This window comes from Chenopodium album, chromosome 24 (genome assembly GCF_948465745.1).
Source record: "Chenopodium album chromosome 24, dcCheAlbu1.1, whole genome shotgun sequence".
Taxonomy (NCBI): Eukaryota; Viridiplantae; Streptophyta; class Magnoliopsida; order Caryophyllales; family Amaranthaceae; genus Chenopodium; species Chenopodium album.
This window is the reverse complement of record NC_137857.1, coordinates 2,319,046-2,335,989: the sequence shown is the minus strand read 5'-3', so window position 1 is coordinate 2,335,989 and position 16,944 is coordinate 2,319,046.

The following is a 16,944-nucleotide window of genomic DNA, read 5'->3' as shown; positions in this document are numbered from 1 at the left end:
TTAGTCGATTATTCATCTCCGCCATCATCGTGTCGACGACTTTAGTGTTGGAGGTTTTGGAATGCAGAACCATGGAGGTAGTTTGGGGAGTGTTCAAAAGTTAGATCATTACTTGCTAGAAATCTCATTGTCGACGAGCGATCTCGATGGTTTTATGAAGCGTGTCATTTTGATGGGTTTAGATACTGGGTTAATAAGGAGGCTAAACACATCGTTTCAGAGGGAGTGTAGGTAGAGCTACATACACTAGAGTCTAGGGATATATAATTATATGGATTTACCATTCTAGAAAGAGTTATGAAGTTAATTTTATATACTCACTAATCAAGTAATTAGGCCCAATTATAGGTCATTATAATTGTAACCATATTGACCTTTTTTAAAAGAAAAATAATTTCTTTTATACTTATTATTAATCATACAAATTTCATGACATTAATCTTACATTTTACCTAGGATGATACTATGATAGGAATGACATGTACGTGACTATGTGAGTATATTATTGCAAATTTTGCACCGTGTTTGCTCCAATTGGATCCAGTATATCTAAACAAAATTTCTCCTGAATAGATATAGGTGGTAATATGCGGTTTTAGCTGGATGGTAGATATCCACTTGAATTGTGTTGCGAGTGTAAATTTAAATTTATAATTATATGGAGAGGATATAATGTTTCATATGTATCCGCCATAAGGCGGGAATAGTAGACGGATAGTAGACGGGTATGAGTAATTGAGTATGTTGTAGGATATATCCGCACCCGGTCAACCCGTTTCCCAATAACCTTAAATTTAATACAAGTATCTATCATAAAAAAACTCGATCTCATAAGTAATATGTGAAGGATTATTGTACACAAACACATCGGTATGAATGGATGTACCAAGAGTTATCTAGTGTATGTACCGCTTTTGTGGGCAGTTAGTTTGTAGTTGTCGCGATCTAGACCACTTTTGTGGGCTTAAACTTCTTTACAATGAGATCGCAATACGAATATACAATGATGTACATGTAACATTAAAACATTTTACTTAGGTTAGTGCCATCTTTGCTACTGACACTTCTTAAATATTAACTTAGTTTGTATGAAGTTTCGAAGTCCAAACTTATACTTCACATTACTATATTACAAAAACCGACATTAAGCTAAATATCATGTCTTGAAGTAAAACATGATATTTTACCCGAGTAATATTAAGCTAAGTTATACTATTGAGGAACTAACGAGGGCCGCATGTCTTGAAGTAAAACATGATAGTTTACCCGAGTAATATTAAGCTAAGTTATACTATTGAGGAACTAACGAGGGCCGCATGTCTTGAAGTAAAACATGATAGTTTACCCGAGTAAGAAAAATGAACTTTACGTACTATTATTGAGGAATTAAGCTAAGTTTACAAACTATATTATAGATGACGGCTTAACAAAAACAAATGTGCACCACTAAGTAACATTATTAGTCCCTAATTAATGCGTACAGACACACTTAACAAAATCATTTAGTCTCCTATATTATGAACCTATTAGTCTATTACATCGATCTCAAGCGAGCTAGCTAGCCTATCTACGGCTTAGCCTTACGTTAAAATGACTCTTCTTGCATACAGCCAGCTGATCCTACCATTGTAGTGATACTCCTCCATCCGATCTCCAAAAAATCTAACTGTAGACCCGGGCCAACAGTTGTCCACGGTAATTGGCTCTACATCATCATACACACCCCCATGACGCCTATGAAAAGCCTTTCGAACTTCAGTGAGATACGCTTGCCAAGAATCTTTTTGTTGGATGTCTACAAATGTCACTATGTTTAGTTGATCGTCCAATACTCTCGACGGTCTACTCCCTATAGCGACATGTATTTCATTCATTCCGTTACGCACGACATTCCAATTGTGTTCCGGATACCAAAATTGTCGTAGAGTAACACCGTCACTTGAGACTTTGAAGAATCTAACAGAACGGCAGGGCCAAGCATTTCTGACGCTAACTTCGTCCGTGTCAGTTTCATCATAGCCCATTGTCATTGAGTAAATGCACCTAATACGATAAGCCAAAACACTCCAACTTGGACAGTCACTGAGGTCTATATGGCCAACTATATCTCTCGGCTCTCCATCCAAACCAATCACACTAACTACTGGGCATACAAATGTATGATTATAGTTGCCGCCTTCATCACCATCATCATCATCATCATCATCATCATCATCATCATGGTCATCATCATCATCATCATCATAATAATCTTCCTCGTTACTTCCAATACGACTACTTCCCGACAATGCTAGTAGTAAAACTAGATACAACCTAAGAAAATTAAATAAAAACATTACGTGATGTATAACACATTATAAACACAATGTAATAAAACCATCAAACGTGTTATGTTTTTATGGATTACATGAAGTAAACATAACGTAATAATTAATTTAGGTTATTTAAAGCAAGAAATCAAGAAATGTGATCCATTATATTATGAACAGTACACTTGGTGATCAAAATTAAACATACAACGAATAATCAACTTAAACTAATTAGGTTATTGAAATCTTGAAATCAAGAATTCAAGAAAGTGCTCAAATAATTAAACATACCACGATTTGACCAGAAATGTGATCCATGAATAATCGGTTGAATGAATGCATATTGAACCAAATGCAACGCATCCAACGAACGCATCATCATCATCATCATCATCATCATCATTTCCCTTGTAACTTTCAACACTACTTCCCGATAATGCTAGTAGCAGTACTAGATCCAACCTAACAAAATTAAATAAAAACATTGATTAAATAAAACAAAATCATATATTACATTATGCATGAAATAAACATAACATACCACATATAACGTAACAACTATATACTAGGTTACATTATGAAAATTGCGTGCAAGAATTAAATAAAAAAAGATCCCAAAGCTCCAAGAAAGAAATCAAGAATGCAATCATACCACGACATGAACAAACCCTTGACAAAAAATGTGACAATCGATGGATCGGTTGAAAGAACGCATAACAAACCAAATGCAACGTATCCAATGGTTTCGAGAATCGGCCAAGCCAATGAAGCCATTTTATTGTTAAATTCTAGAGAGTAGAGAGAAGAGCGAGAGAAGAGGTTTCAATGAAGAAGAAGATTACGAAACTAAAGGAATGAAAACTTGCTTGCGTATAAACTACAGAAAACAACAACTAGAAAGAGAAACTTGTTAGGAATGTAAATTTTTTATATGGAAGTGTGCAATATCAAACATGGAGGGGTTATATTTATAGTAGGAGAGCTCACTTAATGAGTCATAAGTAGTTACATTATTACATGTTTATTTTCATATTGGAAGATGTTCATTTGAAATTTAATACTTGTTCATTATCGAATTATCAAAGTAAAAGATGTTCATTTATAAAATATACAATATCTATACTTAAATCTAAACATGGTCATTAGTTTAACACTTATAATTATTTTTTATCACATTAAAGGTTATAATTTTAATACAAAATACATATTTGTTATTACACTGGATTATAATTATTAATAAAGTGATAAAAATAGTACTATGTTGACACAGGGGCGGAGCTACAGGGGGGGCTGGCAGAGGCCCGACCCCTGTAGCCCAAACCTGTAGCCCATATTTTTTATTAATTGGCCCCTACAACTTTTTAGTATATATACTAAAGATTTGACTTAGATGTTTCTGAAATTCTGGTAGCTTAGTGGTAAGTGTGATTACAATGTCTTGCCTAGGTCTGAGGTTCGATCCCACTTAGTATAACATTAGATTTTCAATTTTTTTTCCTCTCTTTTTTTTTTCCCCCAAATTCTATACTAAACTTCTTCAATTGTTATATGAGTGATTTATCTTTTCAATTTTTAAATCTTCTACTTATATTCAATTGGGTAACACATTTTTTATATATAAAAATTGCAGCCTTTATTTTATAAATTTTTACTTTTGTCTAATTGTTTAGTAATAATTTGTCTAGAAAAAAAAACTTAATTTTTAAAGTGAAGGTCGTAGTCAACAAGTGAAGTTACACCAGTTTTATACATAGGAAAATAGATTGGCAATAATTTTAACATGTAATCTATAATTGACTTTTTTTATATATGAAAAATCATAGATTACATTTAGAAAAAAAAAATTGTAAGCTAGATATTTATATATTGATTCAACCGTCGGCCCCCCTAACTTAAAAATTCTGGCTCCGCCCCTGAATGTAAGGAAAATGAGCATGTATCAATTTAATTGAACATTTATAAACATATGGCCATAAATGAACGTCATTTCAAATGATCATTTACTGAAATAAGTTATACTAGCTTAGTAATAATTGATAATAATGTATCTTTCAATATCATAAATCAAATTGATATGCCTTTAATTTTACTTAATATAATTATTGTAATTTTTGTTTATATTTTTTTTTAACTTTATACGATTTTCTAGTGTGCTTTAGTGCTTATATGTAGCCCTAAGGGCTATGTATAGCATTTTCCTTATTTATTTTAGAAATGAACATAAATTCAATCTAAAATAAACATATAATTGAACATGAATTTCATCTAAAATGAACATTTACGATAAATTAAATTTGCCATATGTCCGAATAATAGTTTTAACTAACCAAATAATTAATGTAATTTATAATCGATGATTCAAGTTTATAAATCGAATTGATAATTTATCCTTAATTTTAGCTGCTACAAGTAGAATATTTATCTTTCTAATAGTGAACATAAAGTCCGTCTAAAATGAACATTTACGACAAATTAAATTTGCCGTCCAAAATTCACCGAGTAAAAGTATTAATAACAAAATACGTATTATAATTGATAATTGATGTTTCAAGTTTATGTATCAAATTGATAATTTGTCTTTAATTTTAGTTACTATAAGTTGAATATTAATCTTTCTAAATATGATCAAAAAGTCCATCTAAAATGAACATTTACAATAGGATTAATCTTAAGGTTAACTATACATCTATACTTACGAAACCAATAAATTAGAAAGAGAAAGTATCTCACTATCTTAGAGATATAAAATTTTAGAGGAACAAATATTCACGGGAAAAATAAATGATACTCCCTCCGTTTTAATTTGTTAGTCACATATACTATTTTGGGCGTTTCAAAAAGATCTACCCATCTTGAATGTATTCCACTTTTAACTAGTAGTTTTTATTTCCTATTTTATACATATTAAATTCTGATTGGTTAAATTAATTTATTATGCATTGATGACATGACTTTAAGTATAGAATTTATTCCCTTGAATTATGCAATTATGGTTGACAGTTTCCTAAAGAAATAAAAAAAAAATTTAAATAAGGCAATCTATGAATTGTTTTTGACTTTAATGTTAGATTCCAAATATTTTTCTTTTCTTATTTTCTATGATTGATTCTATATGGGACTATCACATTGAAACGGAGGGAGTATTTGAGGTTGATTGAATTTGTCATTAAAATGATTCATTAACTACAGACTTTTAAGTGAAGGAGACAACACATTCATCTCAAATTCTCGACCATTGTCGGCGACGCGGATTCAAAGTACTCCGGCATCGGAAGAAAAGGGCACGCGAATTCAACGTACTCCAGCACGCGGATTCTACGTTGATTGGGTTGCTGAGGTAGAGCAGTTGGAGTAGTTTTGGGGAGAAATCATTGAGCGATCTCGTTAATTTTATGAAGCATGTAATTTTGGTGGGTGTAGATAACGGGGGTAGATGGAAGATGGGGCTAAACGCACCGTTTAGAAAGAGGTGTAGGCGGAGTTACATACTCCTGGGTCTAGGGGTATATAATTAGATTTTACAAATTTTTACCTAGACTCTAGTCTAGGATGAAATCCCTGCACCCCCTTGCAAACGACGCCGCATCACTATTGTTTTTAATTTCTTTCACCTTCAAACTAAAGGACAATCTAACTTGATCTCCATCTTACATCTTTAATGATCTCTCATCCATTTCTACTTCTCCGTTGATCACAAAATAACTTTCGGTAGAATCGCTACATTTGCATGCTTTAAATATATTTATGAATTGTAGAGATTATTATGTATTGATTTGATCATAAATTGATTGTCGTAACTTACGATAAATTAGTTCAACAAGCAAATAACAAGCTTAATCAAACAGGCAAGCCATATCAAGAAACTAACACAAAAATTATAAAAATAATTTGATCCAATATTTCCTGATTTTTTTTGTGGGATGAAGATCTGGAATTATATATGCTAGTTTACTGTTGTGGTGGAGGCGATGACGACGCAACTAAATTTGTGGATTACTTATTGTTCCAATTTTTAATTTACTTTGTAATGCCAAATATGAAAGTAATAGAGAAGGAGAAGAAAAAGATGAAGAATGAAGCTTAGAGGATTGTAGAGTATTAAGAGAGAGAGAGAAAACTATGAAGACTAAAGCTCAAGAAAAGATACCAGAAACACTGTACCGTACTGTATAATGAATTTGTTCATGAATGAAAGACAAACGTAAATGAACATATAATATTTTGTATTTGAACATTTAATTATGGTTTGATAGAACATTTACTTATTTTCATAGATGATAAAAAATTATAAAAGTTATCTTTTTTGTATTGTTAAAGGAATTTGAGGATAATTCTTGAGGCTTATGTGAAAAATAAACATATATTAAAAATTTGTGGAGTATATAAAGTATATAATATTTATACATATGAAAATGAACATCAAATAATATATAAATGAACATTTTTTTTTTTATCATTTTCATGAGAAGCTATAGAAATTCAAATTGTTTTTGAAATTCCTTGTTAAATATGTAGAAAATATATAAAGATCGAAGATAGAAAAAGTGTGGACATTTATCAGAAATCTAATGATCGTCTATTAATATGCGAATAATGATCATATACTAATATATAAATGAACATTTATCAAATTGAAAATGAACATTCAACAAAAAGAATGTATTGTAGTTCATCAAGTACACACTATAGGTTGTGCAATATGAGTTTGTTCTCCTGTAGCTATTGATTTCACTATATTGTCAATATATCCATAACTTGATGTACATGTATAAATATGACAATGAACATGCATCCATTTCTAGATGAGCATATTTCAATATAAGAATGAACATTTATTAAAATATCCTGAAATTAAAACAAAAATTAACAAATATCTTGACCGTGCATTTACATTATGGGATTGAACAATTGCAATACTATATGTATAAACATCTACTAAAAAATCGAAATATACATCTATTAATATCCTGGCTATGTATCTACATGAGAATGAGCAAAAGGCTTTGATAAGAACATCAAATTTATTTATAAGTAGTTTAAATATAATAAATATGAACATTAGACGCTATATATATGTATATATGATAGGAAAAATAACACATGAAAAACTATTAAAAAAAACAACAATATATACATAAAAATGAACCTAAAAGAGTATAGAAACTGACGTGATCAACATAATATATAATGAGCATCTACTCACATATAAATGAACTTATATTGGAATGATAATGAACATGGCATAAAATTAATGAGCATTAAGAAATATGTGTGGTTAAACATATAAAGCTCTACTCAATGTTTTTAGTATCTTACTGCTTGCATAAAATATACTTTTATCTTAGGTGTGACATGCAAATGATATAGGCAGGCTAAGTAGTAAGTACTACATATACTTAATTACCTACTACTCCATACTATACATAAAAAAGAGTACGTATTTGTAACAATCAATACACATTATTTACAAAACGTGAATGAATGTCTATCAAAATTGAAATAATAAACTTATCAAAATAAAAATGAACATTTATCAATATGAAAATGAACATTTATTAATACGAAAACGAACATACACCATGTATGTATCAATATCGCAATAAATATATATAAAATAAAGTGATCTTGTATCAATATGGAAATGAACATTTATCAATATGAAAAGGAATATTAATAAAGTTAAAATAAAAATAAAACTACTTTAATAAATTTTTTTGATTTGGGAAAGAAAAAGAAAGCAGCTATGCTTATCTAACTGTCAATTAGAAAGAAAAAGTAGAATTAGAGACTAAAATATTTAAGAGGGACAAAAATTGATGGGAAATTCAATCAATGTAAATTTTTGTTGATTGAATTTCCATGGAAATTACAATTAGAAGAACAAATCACACACTTCTAATTAAGTTACATAGACATTTAGTCGATTATTCATCTCCGCCATCATCGTGTCGACGACTTTAGTGTTGGAGGTTTTGGAATGCAGAACCATGGAGGTAGTTTGGGGAGTGTTCAAAAGTTAGATCATTACTTGCTAGAAATCTCATTGTCGACGAGCGATCTCGATGGTTTTATGAAGCGTGTCATTTTGATGGGTTTAGATACTGGGTTAATAAGGAGGCTAAACACATCGTTTCAGAGGGAGTGTAGGTAGAGCTACATACACTAGAGTCTAGGGATATATAATTATATGGATTTACCATTCTAGAAAGAGTTATGAAGTTAATTTTATATACTCACTAATCAAGTAATTAGGCCCAATTATAGGTCATTATAATTGTAACCATATTGACCTTTTTTTAAAAAAAAATAATTTCTTTTATACTTATTATTAATCATACAAATTTCATGACATTAATCTTACATTTTACCTAGGATGATACTATGATAGGAATGACATGTACGTGACTATGTGAGTATATTATTGCAAATTTTGCACCGTGTTTGCTCCAATTGGATCCAGTATATCTAAACAAAATTTCTCCTGAATAGATATAGGTGGTAATATGCGGTTTTAGCTGGATGGTAGATATCCACTTGAATTGTGTTGCGAGTGTAAATTTAAATTTATAATTATATGGAGAGGATATAATGTTTCATATGTATCCGCCATAAGGCGGGAATAGTAGACGGATAGTAGACGGGTATGAGTAATTGAGTATGTTGTAGGATATATCCGCACCCGGTCAACCCGTTTCCCAATAACCTTAAATTTAATACAAGTATCTATCATAAAAAAACTCGATCTCATAAGTAATATGTGAAGGATTATTGTACACAAACACATCGGTATGAATGGATGTACCAAGAGTTATCTAGTGTATGTACCGCTTTTGTGGGCAGTTAGTTTGTAGTTGTCGCGATCTAGACCACTTTTGTGGGCTTAAACTTCTTTACAATGAGATCGCAATACGAATATACAATGATGTACATGTAACATTAAAACATTTTACTTAGGTTAGTGCCATCTTTGCTACTGACACTTCTTAAATATTAACTTAGTTTGTATGAAGTTTCGAAGTCCAAACTTATACTTCACATTACTATATTACAAAAACCGACATTAAGCTAAATATCATGTCTTGAAGTAAAACATGATATTTTACCCGAGTAATATTAAGCTAAGTTATACTATTGAGGAACTAACGAGGGCCGCATGTCTTGAAGTAAAACATGATAGTTTACCCGAGTAATATTAAGCTAAGTTATACTATTGAGGAACTAACGAGGGCCACATGTCTTGAAGTAAAACATGATAGTTTACCCGAGTAAGAAAAATGAACTTTACGTACTATTATTGAGGAATTAAGCTAAGTTTACAAACTATATTATAGATGACGGCTTAACAAAAACAAATGTGCACCACTAAGTAACATTATTAGTCCCTAATTAATGCGTACAGACACACTTAACAAAATCATTTAGTCTCCTATATTATGAACCTATTAGTCTATTACATCGATCTCAAGCGAGCTAGCTAGCCTATCTACGGCTTAGCCTTACGTTAAAATGACTCTTCTTGCATACAGCCAGCTGATCCTACCATTGTAGTGATACTCCTCCATCCGATCTCCAAAAAATCTAACTGTAGACCCGGGCCAACAGTTGTCCACGGTAATTGGCTCTACATCATCATACACACCCCCATGACGCCTATGAAAAGCCTTTCGAACTTCAGTGAGATACGCTTGCCAAGAATCTTTTTGTTGGATGTCTACAAATGTCACTATGTTTAGTTGATCGTCCAATACTCTCGACGGTCTACTCCCTATAGCGACATGTATTTCATTCATTCCGTTACGCACGACATTCCAATTGTGTTCTGGATACCAAAATTGTCGTAGAGTAACACCGTCACTTGAGACTTTGAAGAATCTAACAGAACGGCAGGGCCAAGCGTTTCTGACGCTAACTTCGTCCGTGTCAGTTTCATCATAGCCCATTGTCATTGAGTAAATGCACCTAATACGATAAGCCAAAACACTCCAACTTGGACAGTCACTGAGGTCTATATGGCCAACTATATCTCTCGGCTCTCCATCCAAACCAATCACACTAACTACTGGGCATACAAATATATGATTATAGTTGCCGCCTTCATCACCATCATCATCATCATCATCATCATCATCATCATCATGGTCATCATCATCATCATCATCATAATAATCTTCCTCGTTACTTCCAATACGACTACTTCCCGACAATGCTAGTAGTAAAACTAGATACAACCTAAGAAAATTAAATAAAAACATTACGTGATGTATAACACATTATAAACACAATGTAATAAAACCATCAAACGTGTTATGTTTTTATGGATTACATGAAGTAAACATAACGTAATAATTAATTTAGGTTATTTAAAGCAAGAAATCAAGAAATGTGATCCATTATATTATGAACAGTACACTTGGTGATCAAAATTAAACATACAACGAATAATCAACTTAAACTAATTAGGTTATTGAAATCTTGAAATCAAGAATTCAAGAAAGTGCTCAAATAATTAAACATACCACGATTTGACCAGAAATGTGATCCATGAATAATCGGTTGAATGAATGCATATTGAACCAAATGCAACGCATCCAACGAACGCATCATCATCATCATCATCATCATCATCATTTCCCTTGTAACTTTCAACACTACTTCCCGATAATGCTAGTAGCAGTACTAGATCCAACCTAACAAAATTAAATAAAAACATTGATTAAATAAAACAAAATCATATATTACATTATGCATGAAATAAACATAACATACCACATATAACGTAACAACTATATACTAGGTTACATTATGAAAATTGCGTGCAAGAATTAAATAAAAAAAGATCCCAAAGCTCCAAGAAAGAAATCAAGAATGCAATCATACCACGACATGAACAAACCCTTGACAAAAAATGTGACAATCGATGGATCGGTTGAAAGAACGCATAACAAACCAAATGCAACGTATCCAATGGTTTCGAGAATCGGCCAAGCCAATGAAGCCATTTTATTGTTAAATTCTAGAGAGTAGAGAGAAGAGCGAGAGAAGAGGTTTCAATGAAGAAGAAGATTACGAAACTAAAGGAATGAAAACTTGCTTGCGTATAAACTACAGAAAACAACAACTAGAAAGAGAAACTTGTTAGGAATGTAAATTTTTTATATGGAAGTGTGCAATATCAAACATGGAGGGGTTATATTTATAGTAGGAGAGCTCACTTAATGAGTCATAAGTAGTTACATTATTACATGTTTATTTTCATATTGGAAGATGTTCATTTGAAATTTAATACTTGTTCATTATCGAATTATCAAAGTAAAAGATGTTCATTTATAAAATATACAATATCTATACTTAAATCTAAACATGGTCATTAGTTTAACACTTATAATTATTTTTTATCACATTAAAGGTTATAATTTTAATACAAAATACATATTTGTTATTACACTGGATTATAATTATTAATAAAGTGATAAAAATAGTACTATGTTGACACAGGGGCGGAGCTACAGGGGGGGCTGGCAGAGGCCCGGCCCCTGTAGCCCAAACCTGTAGCCCATATTTTTTATTAATTGGCCCCTACAACTTTTTAGTATATATACTAAAGATTTGACTTAGATGTTTCTGAAATTCTGGTAGCTTAGTGGTAAGTGTGATTACAATGTCTTGCCTAGGTCTGAGGTTCGATCCCACTTAGTATAACATTAGATTTTCAATTTTTTTTCCTCTCTTTTTTTTTTCCCCCAAATTCTATACTAAACTTCTTCAATTGTTATATGAGTGATTTATCTTTTCAATTTTTAAATCTTCTACTTATATTCAATTGGGTAACACATTTTTTATATATAAAAATTGCAGCCTTTATTTTATAAATTTTTACTTTTGTCTAATTGTTTAGTAATAATTTGTCTAGAAAAAAAAACTTAATTTTTAAAGTGAAGGTCGTAGTCAACAAGTGAAGTTACACCAGTTTTATACATAGGAAAATAGATTGGCAATAATTTTAACATGTAATCTATAATTGACTTTTTTTATATATGAAAAATCATAGATTACATTTAGAAAAAAAAAATTGTAAGCTAGATATTTATATATTGATTCAACCGTCGGCCCCCCTAACTTAAAAATTCTGGCTCCGCCCCTGAATGTAAGGAAAATGAGCATGTATCAATTTAATTGAACATTTATAAACATATGGCCATAAATGAACGTCATTTCAAATGATCATTTACTGAAATAAGTTATACTAGCTTAGTAATAATTGATAATAATGTATCTTTCAATATCATAAATCAAATTGATATGCCTTTAATTTTACTTAATATAATTATTGTAATTTTTGTTTATATTTTTTTTTAACTTTATACGATTTTCTAGTGTGCTTTAGTGCTTATATGTAGCCCTAAGGGCTATGTATAGCATTTTCCTTATTTATTTTAGAAATGAACATAAATTCAATCTAAAATAAACATATAATTGAACATGAATTTCATCTAAAATGAACATTTACGATAAATTAAATTTGCCATATGTCCGAATAATAGTTTTAACTAACCAAATAATTAATGTAATTTATAATCGATGATTCAAGTTTATAAATCGAATTGATAATTTATCCTTAATTTTAGCTGCTACAAGTAGAATATTTATCTTTCTAATAGTGAACATAAAGTCCGTCTAAAATGAACATTTACGACAAATTAAATTTGCCGTCCAAAATTCACCGAGTAAAAGTATTAATAACAAAATACGTATTATAATTGATAATTGATGTTTCAAGTTTATGTATCAAATTGATAATTTGTCTTTAATTTTAGTTACTATAAGTTGAATATTAATCTTTCTAAATATGATCAAAAAGTCCATCTAAAATGAACATTTACAATAGGATTAATCTTAAGGTTAACTATACATCTATACTTACGAAACCAATAAATTAGAAAGAGAAAGTATCTCACTATCTTAGAGATATAAAATTTTAGAGGAACAAATATTCACGGGAAAAATAAATGATACTCCCTCCGTTTTAATTTGTTAGTCACATATACTATTTTGGGCGTTTCAAAAAGATCTACCCATATTGAATGTATTCCACTTTTAACTAGTAGTTTTTATTTCCTATTTTATACATATTAAATTCTGATTGGTTAAATTAATTTATTATGCATTGATGACATGACTTTAAGTATAGAATTTATTCCCTTGAATTATGCAATTATGGTTGACAGTTTCCTAAAGAAATAAAAAAAAAATTTAAATAAGGCAATCTATGAATTGTTTTTGACTTTAATGTTAGATTCCAAATATTTTTCTTTTCTTATTTTCTATGATTGATTCTATATGGGACTATCACATTGAAACGGAGGGAGTATTTGAGGTTGATTGAATTTGTCATTAAAATGATTCATTAACTACAGACTTTTAAGTGAAGGAGACAACACATTCATCTCAAATTCTCGACCATTGTCGGCGACGCGGATTCAAAGTACTCCGGCATCGGAAGAAAAGGGCACGCGAATTCAACGTACTCCAGCACGCGGATTCTACGTTGATTGGGTTGCTGAGGTAGAGCAGTTGGAGTAGTTTTGGGGAGAAATCATTGAGCGATCTCGTTAATTTTATGAAGCATGTAATTTTGGTGGGTGTAGATAACGGGGGTAGATGGAAGATGGGGCTAAACGCACCGTTTAGAAAGAGGTGTAGGCGGAGTTACATACTCCTGGGTCTAGGGGTATATAATTAGATTTTACAAATTTTTACCTAGACTCTAGTCTAGGATGAAATCCCTGCACCCCCTTGCAAACGACGCCGCATCACTATTGTTTTTAATTTCTTTCACCTTCAAACTAAAGGACAATCTAACTTGATCTCCATCTTACATCTTTAATGATCTCTCATCCATTTCTACTTCTCCGTTGATCACAAAATAACTTTCGGTAGAATCGCTACATTTGCATGCTTTAAATATATTTATGAATTGTAGAGATTATTATGTATTGATTTGATCATAAATTGATTGTCGTAACTTACGATAAATTAGTTCAACAAGCAAATAACAAGCTTAATCAAACAGGCAAGCCATATCAAGAAACTAACACAAAAATTATAAAAATAATTTGATCCAATATTTCCTGATTTTTTTTGTGGGATGAAGATCTGGAATTATATATGCTAGTTTACTGTTGTGGTGGAGGCGATGACGACGCAACTAAATTTGTGGATTACTTATTGTTCCAATTTTTAATTTACTTTGTAATGCCAAATATGAAAGTAATAGAGAAGGAGAAGAAAAAGATGAAGAATGAAGCTTAGAGGATTGTAGAGTATTAAGAGAGAGAGAGAAAACTATGAAGACTAAAGCTCAAGAAAAGATACCAGAAACACTGTACCGTACTGTATAATGAATTTGTTCATGAATGAAAGACAAACGTAAATGAACATATAATATTTTGTATTTGAACATTTAATTATGGTTTGATAGAACATTTACTTATTTTCATAGATGATAAAAAATTATAAAAGTTATCTTTTTTGTATTGTTAAAGGAATTTGAGGATAATTCTTGAGGCTTATGTGAAAAATAAACATATATTAAAAATTTGTGGAGTATATAAAGTATATAATATTTATACATATGAAAATGAACATCAAATAATATATAAATGAACATTTTTTTTTTTATCATTTTCATGAGAAGCTATAGAAATTCAAATTGTTTTTGAAATTCCTTGTTAAATATGTAGAAAATATATAAAGATCGAAGATAGAAAAAGTGTGGACATTTATCAGAAATCTAATGATCGTCTATTAATATGCGAATAATGATCATATACTAATATATAAATGAACATTTATCAAATTGAAAATGAACATTCAACAAAAAGAATGTATTGTAGTTCATCAAGTACACACTATAGGTTGTGCAATATGAGTTTGTTCTCCTGTAGCTATTGATTTCACTATATTGTCAATATATCCATAACTTGATGTACATGTATAAATATGACAATGAACATGCATCCATTTCTAGATGAGCATATTTCAATATAAGAATGAACATTTATTAAAATATCCTGAAATTAAAACAAAAATTAACAAATATCTTGACCGTGCATTTACATTATGGGATTGAACAATTGCAATACTATATGTATAAACATCTACTAAAAAATCGAAATATACATCTATTAATATCCTGGCTATGTATCTACATGAGAATGAGCAAAAGGCTTTGATAAGAACATCAAATTTATTTATAAGTAGTTTAAATATAATAAATATGAACATTAGACGCTATATATATGTATATATGATAGGAAAAATAACACATGAAAAACTATTAAAAAAAACAACAATATATACATAAAAATGAACCTAAAAGAGTATAGAAACTGACGTGATCAACATAATATATAATGAGCATCTACTCACATATAAATGAACTTATATTGGAATGATAATGAACATGGCATAAAATTAATGAGCATTAAGAAATATGTGTGGTTAAACATATAAAGCTCTACTCAATGTTTTTAGTATCTTACTGCTTGCATAAAATATACTTTTATCTTAGGTGTGACATGCAAATGATATAGGCAGGCTAAGTAGTAAGTACTACATATACTTAATTACCTACTACTCCATACTATACATAAAAAAGAGTACGTATTTGTAACAATCAATACACATTATTTACAAAACGTGAATGAATGTCTATCAAAATTGAAATAATAAACTTATCAAAATAAAAATGAACATTTATCAATATGAAAATGAACATTTATTAATACGAAAACGAACATACACCATGTATGTATCAATATCGCAATAAATATATATAAAATAAAGTGATCTTGTATCAATATGGAAATGAACATTTATCAATATGAAAAGGAATATTAATAAAGTTAAAATAAAAATAAAACTACTTTAATAAATTTTTTTGATTTGGGAAAGAAAAAGAAAGCAGCTATGCTTATCTAACTGTCAATTAGAAAGAAAAAGTAGAATTAGAGACTAAAATATTTAAGAGGGACAAAAATTGATGGGAAATTCAATCAATGTAAATTTTTGTTGATTGAATTTCCATGGAAATTACAATTAGAAGAACAAATCACACACTTCTAATTAAGTTACATAGACATTTAGTCGATTATTCATCTCCGCCATCATCGTGTCGACGACTTTAGTGTTGGAGGTTTTGGAATGCAGAACCATGGAGGTAGTTTGGGGAGTGTTCAAAAGTTAGATCATTACTTGCTAGAAATCTCATTGTCGACGAGCGATCTCGATGGTTTTATGAAGCGTGTCATTTTGATGGGTTTAGATACTGGGTTAATAAGGAGGCTAAACACATCGTTTCAGAGGGAGTGTAGGTAGAGCTACATACACTAGAGTCTAGGGATATATAATTATATGGATTTACCATTCTAGAAAGAGTTATGAAGTTAATTTTATATACTCACTAATCAAGTAATTAGGCCCAATTATAGGTCATTATAATTGTAACCATATTGACCTTTTTTTAAAAAAAAATAATTTCTTTTATACTTATTATTAATCATACAAATTTCATGACATTAATCTTACATTTTACCTAGGATGATACTATGATAGGAATGACATGTACGTGACTATG